We start from the raw sequence: 8,109 nt of genomic DNA on the forward strand, positions 1-8,109 counted from the left end.
ATAATCCCCACCCAGTGGCCTTAGAGCAATGCCTAACATGTAGTAAGCACTTGATAAATGTTAGCTATTATTTTATAGAGCTGTTCTGTCCAATATGGAAGCCATGTGGCTGTTGAGTGCTTGAAATGTGGATGGCCCAAATTGAGATATTCTTTTTTTTTGAGATATTCTATAAATGTAAAATATACACCAGATTTGGAAGGCTGAGTGTTGAAAAGTATTACCGTTGTTATCAATATTTTTATCATTAATATTTTCTATGTTGATTACATGTTACAATAATAATATTTGGGAGTTAAATAAAATATATTTTATCAGTTTATTTTTACTTTTTAAATGCAGCTACTAGAACATTTAAAATTACTTATGTCTCACATTATATTTCTATTGGACAGAGTTGCTATAGAAAATACAAGTAATCCAAAAGAGAGAGGGATGGTAAGTGGATGTCGGGGAAGGGAAAACAGAGGTCTTATAATTGTCAAATCCTCCTACCCAGAAACAGCATCATGGAATTCTTATAGTATATCCTTCCAGTTCTGTCTATATGTACCTCCCTTAAAAGCGGGGCGGGGGGAGTCATACTGTACACAGTTTTGTAATCTGCTTCTTTATAACCATCACAAGCATCTTTGTATCCATTAAATATTCTCTATTGTTGACATTTATGCTGTTTACAAATTTTCACTATTTTAAACAAAATTTTGACCAACAGCTCCATGGCTGTATCTTACTATATGTCCCTGAGTATTACTTTTCTATACAAATTTCTAGAAGTAGTTTCTAGAAAAGTAATTTCCAGATATGCAATATTTTAGTTCTTTTGATCCACATTGCCAGTTTGGCTCTGGAAATGTTGTACCCATTTATTCTCCTATGAGAGAGTTTAAAGGTTTCTCTTCATCCTCTGAAATGCTCATCAGGACTCCTTTTTCCAAATCCCAGTCTTTCTAGTTATAATTGTCCGTGGGCTCTTCACATTTAACTAACTTCAACTCCCTTTTCTTTTGGAAACTCTCTCTTCCCTTCACTTTCTTAACAAGGTACCTGCCTAGATCTGCAGCCTCTGGGACTAGCTCCTTCATGGGCTTCCCTTTCTTCTCCTAACTGTGGGTGTCCATTAGGCTCCCTTGTCTATTCCAGCCATCCTATCTATCTATCTATCTATCTGTCATCTATCTATCATCTACCTATCTATTATCTATCTATCATCTACCTATCTATCATCTATCTATCATCTACCTATCTATATATCATCTCTCTATCTCTCATCTATCTCTCATTTATCTATCTATCTATCTATCATCTACCTATCTATCATCTCTCTCTCATCTATCTATCTACCTATCATCTCTCTCTCTCTCATCTATCATCTATCTATCTACTATCTGTCTATCATCTATCTATCTACTATGTATCTATCTATCTACTATCTATCTATCATCTACCTATCTATCATCTATCTATCTATCTATCACCTACGTATCTATCATTTATCTATCTATCATCTATCTATCTACTATCTATAATCTATCTTTTTCTATCATCTATGTATAATCTACCTATCTATCATCTATCTATCATCTATGTACCTACCTATCTCTCATCTATCTCTCAATCTATCATCTATCTATCTATTTATCTATCTATCTATCATCTATCTCCCTAACACTATTTACTCCCACAGCTTCAATCAGTACCTGATACAGACCCCTTTATGTGTTTGTAACACCAACTCTTTATTTTTCCCCAGATCAAGTCACTAATTTTTCAAATGTTTGTGAGATGCCTTCCCACAGGCTCCTTAGACACTCACAATACCCTCGAACTGAGCTCAACATCTTCCCCACCAAATTTGCGGTTCTGGCTTAGCCTCTTCTGAATCGACCCCACCTTTCTCCAAGACACCTAGCAGCTAGGAGGCATCTGTGATATCTTCCTCTCGGTCAGCACCCTGCACATCCGGGCTTTGCATCCATTCCTTCCTTACTGTTCCCCCTACCACTGGCCTACTTCTGGCTCTTGTTACCTGTCCCCGGTGATCCCCTTATGATAACCATTTGTGGTCTCTCCTCTCTACGATTCATTTTACACGTGGCTGCCAGATTTCTACAACACAATTCTATCCCGTTAAAGTGTTTTCACACAACTGTGGGACCCAGGCCAGTTTCGTTACCTCTCTGTGACTCAGTTTTTCATCTGCAATCTGCAGATAATACTAGTACCTGGAGAGTTGTTTACAGAATTAAAATGAGGTGATTCATGTATAGCTTTTAACACATAGAGTAAGCACTCAATAAGCATCAACTATTAATGTCACTATCTCCAATAAAGTTCAAACTCCTTAGCTGGGCCTTCAAGGCCCTTCATGAGCAAGTCCCTACTAGATCATGTCCTCTGCTCACCTCTGGGTGAGCACTGCAGCAACACTGCTGCCACCCAAGGCCTTTATCCAGAGACCTCCTGCTCTCTGTGCACTCCCTACACATTTCCCCTGCTAGCCTTGCTCCAAAATGTTACTCTAGAGCATATGTCAGTCCATCTTCCGAGAGGAGGAAAATTGTCACAAGTGCATGAAGTCAACTGTATAGAATGCCAACTTCATGAGAACTTCATTTATTGTGTTCACTGCTGTGTTCCCAATACCCAGCATAATTGCCGGGCATATAATAGATGCTCATTCAAAACTGTTGACTGAACATATCAATTTGAAAAGCATAATTTAAGATTATGTTTGTTCTGAGACAGTTGAAAAATGTAAATTTTCATCACCGTAGAACATAATGAAGAAATGATCCATGCTCTGTGAGGCCTGTGATGAAAGGAGAGTTGGACCTAGGCCTCTTCTTGGAAGATTTCTTCTTCAGAGCTTCCAGCGGATGGGAAAGGAATCCCAGACACTTTGAACTTGAACCCTGCCCAGTAATTGCCTAAACTCTTGAGGGGGGAGGACTATAAATTTTCCAGTGTGTCTCTATATTGTAAAATGTGTGAACTTGTAGCAAATATCTCTATCTTCTGGGAAGACCACTTTGATGGCTGCCTTACTTTTGCAAAGACAAACAAAAGACTTAATTCTTTTTTTTTTTAAGAAGATGTTGGGGGTAGGAGTTTATTAATTAATTTATTTATTTTTGCTGTGTTGGGTCTTCATTTCTGTGCAAGGGCTTTCTCTAGTTGTGGCAAGCGGGCACCACTCTTCATCGCGGTGCACAGGCCTCTCACTATCGCGGCCTCTCTTGTTGCGGAACACAGGCTCCAGAGGCGCAGGCTCAGTAGCTGTGGCTCACGGGCCCAGTTGCTCCACGGCATGTGGGATCTTCCCAGACCAGGGCTCGAACCCATGTCCCCTGCATTAGCAGGCAGATTCTCAACCACTGCACCACCAGGGAAGCCCCAAGACTTAATTCTTAAATGGAGCAATTAGAGATTCCATGACTCAGTGTTTTGCGTAATGATATAAACGTCTTCTCTCTAATAGGATGGTATCTTTGCAGATTACTATTACTTCAGGGAAATGTTTCTTTTCAACATATGGGTCTAGGCTGCTCTGTCCCTGAAAATTAGAGCTCTTTCTTGGGAGTGTGGATGTGTTCTTATTCAAACAGTTGTTCCATAGAACTGGAAAATGAAGGGCAGGGAGACCTCTATCTTCACCTCCCACTGATAGAGGAGTCTTGACCAGAAGTGCCAAAGCCCACACTGAGCTATTGATTCTGCTGAATACCCACTCAGAATATCAATCCAGAAGGAATATTTTGACTTTTTATTATAAAAACTTGCAAACATACCCCAAAGTAGATGAAATAGTATAGCCCACCCATATTCCCTGTCACTTAGATTTTACAATTACCAACATTTTTCCATTTTGCTTCATTCTTTTTCCTCTGAAGTATTTTTGAGTAGATTACAGGTATCATGATGTTTCACCTCTAAATATCTCACTATGAATCTCTATGGGGAATTCTTTTTGAAAAACCAAGACATTTTATTACGTGAAATTTCAAACATACTTTGTAGAGAGAATGGTATGATGAATCTCCACATGTTTATCACTCAACTTCAATTATCAATCTTTTGCCAGACTTAAAAACATCTTTCTGAATGATGGCTGAGTTGGCACAAAAATAAGGAAAAATCCTCAATTGCCCAGAAATTATAGAAACCTGAATTGAGACAAGGAAGTGAGTTCTGAAGCTGGAGTTTCTGTTGAAACAAATCCCAGTTCACTGATGGTCCAGAACTTGGGCTTTAAAGGGCCACAAGTGAGAGGGGGACAAAGAATGGGATAGGAAGTCAGATCAGAGACCTTTGAAAGGTGACATCTTTACTGAGTGAATGAGAAAATATTTCACCTGCTGCAAAAGGAGGTGGTAGACATATGTATCTGGCTTAGCTTTGGCTCTGTGTGGAAGGGAAAAAAAGAAAACATGTTTTCTGGAGAGGTCCTAACCACAGCCCTGGTATACTTGGATTTGGGGCCAGAAATTTTAGGAGGCTCTAAAAGATTCCAAGCTGAAATTTAGTATCCACTGGCAGAGGTAAACAAGCTTCTTTGGAGGAATATACTTGAAAACCAAACTTTATTTTTTTATTTTTATTTTACATTGGAATATAGTTGGTTAACAATGTTGTGTTAATTTCAGGTGTACAGCAAAGTGATTCAGTTATACATTTATATGTATCCATTCTTTTTCAAATTCTTTTCCCATTTAGAGTATTGAGCAGAGTTCCCTGTGCTATACAGTAGGTCCTTGTCGGTTATCTATTTTAAATACAGCAGTGTATACATGTCAATCCCAAACTTCCAATCTATCCCTCCCCATTCCCCTTCCCCCCAGTAACCACAAGTTCATTCTCTAAGTCTGTGAGTCTGTTTCTGTTTGAAAACCAAACTTTAAATAACTTCCCCAGACAAAGTTCCAAGGAAGCTAAACTCACAGTCAAAAATCACAAAATACACAGGGAAATAAACTACCATGAGAGTTAGCAGATACTACAAACTACAAATCGGACCTGCAGAGACAGCATATGTTAGAACTATCAGATATAGATTATAAAAAATTATGTTTAATATGTTTTTAAAATAAAAGAGAGTATTAAAAAGAAACTAAAAATACCTAGCATGGGTGTGGAAAATGGTACAACGTTGGAAAATTATTTGGCAGGTTTTCTTTGTTGGGTTTTTTGGCTTTTTTGGTCATGCCATGTGGCTTGCAGAATCTTAGTTTACTGACCAGGGAGTGAACCCAGGCCCCAGCAATGAGAGTGCTGAGTCCTAACCACTGGACAGCAGGGGATTCCCTTGGCAATTTTAAATTAAATTAAAATGTACCCATTCAGCCATTCTACTCCTGGGTATATACCCAAGAGAAAGGAGTGCATATGTCTACAAAAAGACATTATTCATAATCATCAAAACCTTGAAACAATCTACATGCCCATCAACAGTAGGGTGAACAAATAAATTATTAGATTCATACAATTGAATGCAATAAAAATGAACAATGGATCATGTAACAACATGGATAGATCTCAGATATATTATTGGGTTGATAGAAGTCAGAATAATGGTTACCTCTGAGGGATTCGTGCCTGGAAAGTAGCAGAGTGGAACATTCTGAAGTCCTAGAAATGTTCTGTATTTAAATTTGGGGACTTCCCTGGTGGCGCAGTGGTTAAGAATCCGCCTGCCAATGCAGGGGACACGGGTTCGAGCCCTGTTCCGGAAAGATTCCACATGCTGCAGAGCAACTAAGCCCATGAGCCATAACTACTTAAGCCCTCACGCCTAGAGCCTGTGCTCCATAACAAGAGATGCCACCGCAATGAGAAGCCTGAGCACCACAACGAAGAGTAAAGCCCACCTGCAGCAGCGAAGACCCAATGCAGCCAAAACTAAATATTTAAAAATAAATAAATAAGTAAATAAATTTGGTGGTGTTTACATGGATACACACATATGTAAAAATTCATCATGAAGTACACTTAAGATTTATGCATTTTACAATATGTAAATTATACGTCGGTATAAACAAAAGGGACCTAGTCAATTTGGAAAAGTATAAGGGAGAAATATAAACTAAAATCACTGAAATTAGAAACTCAATTTATAGGAAATAAGTAGATTAGACATAGCAGAAGAGAGAAATCATGAACTGAAAGACCTAAAGAGTTGAAGAAATACACCACAAAGAGAGGCAAAGATGTAAAAATTATTGAGAGGTTAAGAAATATGCAGGGTGAGGGCTTCCCTGGTGGCGCAGTGGTTGAGAGTCCGCCTGCCGATGCAGGGGACACGGGTTTGTGTCCCGGTCCGGGAGGATCCCACATGCCGCGGAGCAGCTGGGCCCGTGGGCCATGGCCGCTGAGCCTGCGCTTCCGGAGCCTGTGCTCCGCAATGGGAGAGGCCACGGCAGTGAGAGGCCCACGTACCGCAAAAAAAAAAGAAATATGCAGGTTGGTCCATGAATATTATATCTAATCAGGATTCTAGAAGTAGAAGATAGAGGTCATGGGGCAGAGGCATCATTTGAAGAGTTAATGGCTAAGAACTTTTCAAAATTGTTGAGTGACACCAATACTTGGATTAGGGAAGTCCATCAAATTTCTACAAGATAAATAAAAGAAATCCACCCACAGACAATGTAATTGCAGAATACATAAGGAAAAGACATCTTAAAAGTAGCCAGAGGGAAAAAACAGATTATTACAAAGCGATGACAATAGGTCTGACAAGCGACTGTCAACAGTGGGTGCCAGGAGAGAGTGGAATATATCTTCAAAGTACTGAGAGAAATTAACTTACAATCCAGAATTGTATTGCTAGCAAAATTGGTCTTTCAAGAAAAGGAGTGAAATAAAGACATATTGGGGCAAATCAAAAATGAAAATTTCTACCAACCAACTTTCACTGAAGGAATTTCAGGCAGAAGGAAAGTTATTGCAGAAGGAAAGTCTGAGATGAAAGGATGAATGGTGAGTAAAGTTAATATAACAAATACTGACTGATTCAAAAATGGGCAAAGATTTAAACAGACATTTCTCCAAAGAAGATATACAAATGGCCAACGAGCACGTGAAAAAATGCTTAACTTCACTAATCATTAGGAAAATGCAAACAAAAACTACAATGAGACAGTACCTCACACCCATTAAGATGGCTACTATCAATAAGACAGAAAATAACAAGTGTTGGCAAAGATGTGAAGAAATTGGAAGGCTTGTGCACTGCTGGTAAGAATGTAACATGGGGTAGCCTCTGTGGAAGACAGCATAGCAGTTCCTCAAAAACTTAAAAATAGAAGTATTATACGATCCAGCAAGTCTACTTCTGGGTGTATACCCAAAAGAATTGAAAGCAGAGTTGTGAAGAGATATTTGTACATCCATATTCATTGCAGCATTATTCACAATAGCTAATATGTAGAAGCAATTCAAGTATCCATCAACAGATGAATGAATAAGCAAAATGTGGTATATACATACAATGGAATATTATTAAGCCTTAAAAATGAAGGAAATTTTGCAAATGCTAGGACATGTATGAACCTTGAGGACAATATGCTAAATGAAATAAACAATCACAAAAATTAAATACTGCATGATTCCACTTATATAGGGTACTTAGAATAGTCAAAATCATAGAGACAGAAAATAGAATGGTGATTGCCAGGGACTGGGGAGAAGGGAAAATGGGGAGTTATTTTTTAATGGGTAGAGAATTTTAGTTTTGCAAGATGAAAAGAGTTTTGGAGATGGATGGTGGTGGTGGTTGAACAACAGTATGAGTGTACTTAATACCACTGACCTGTACACTTAAAAATGGTTAAGGTGGTAAATGTTATGTTATGTGTATTCTACCATAATAAAAATAATTTTTAAAATAAATACATAAATAAATAATAAATAAACAAATGATGGCATAGCAAGTAGTGTGTGTATATCCTAAAATATGTCTTTCTGGCAACATACCAACCTAAAATATAAATGACTATAAAACCTTAATGTTTCTGTATAATTTGTAGGTCTAAAAAAACCCTAAATATTGAACAATAGCACATTAGTTGTGGTGGAGTGGTAACCAATTAAAGCATATTTGGATCACTT

The sequence above is a fragment of the Mesoplodon bidens genome (genome assembly GCF_964165515.1).
Source record: "Mesoplodon bidens genome assembly, chromosome: 14".
Lineage (NCBI taxonomy): Eukaryota > Metazoa > Chordata > Mammalia > Artiodactyla > Ziphiidae > Mesoplodon > Mesoplodon bidens.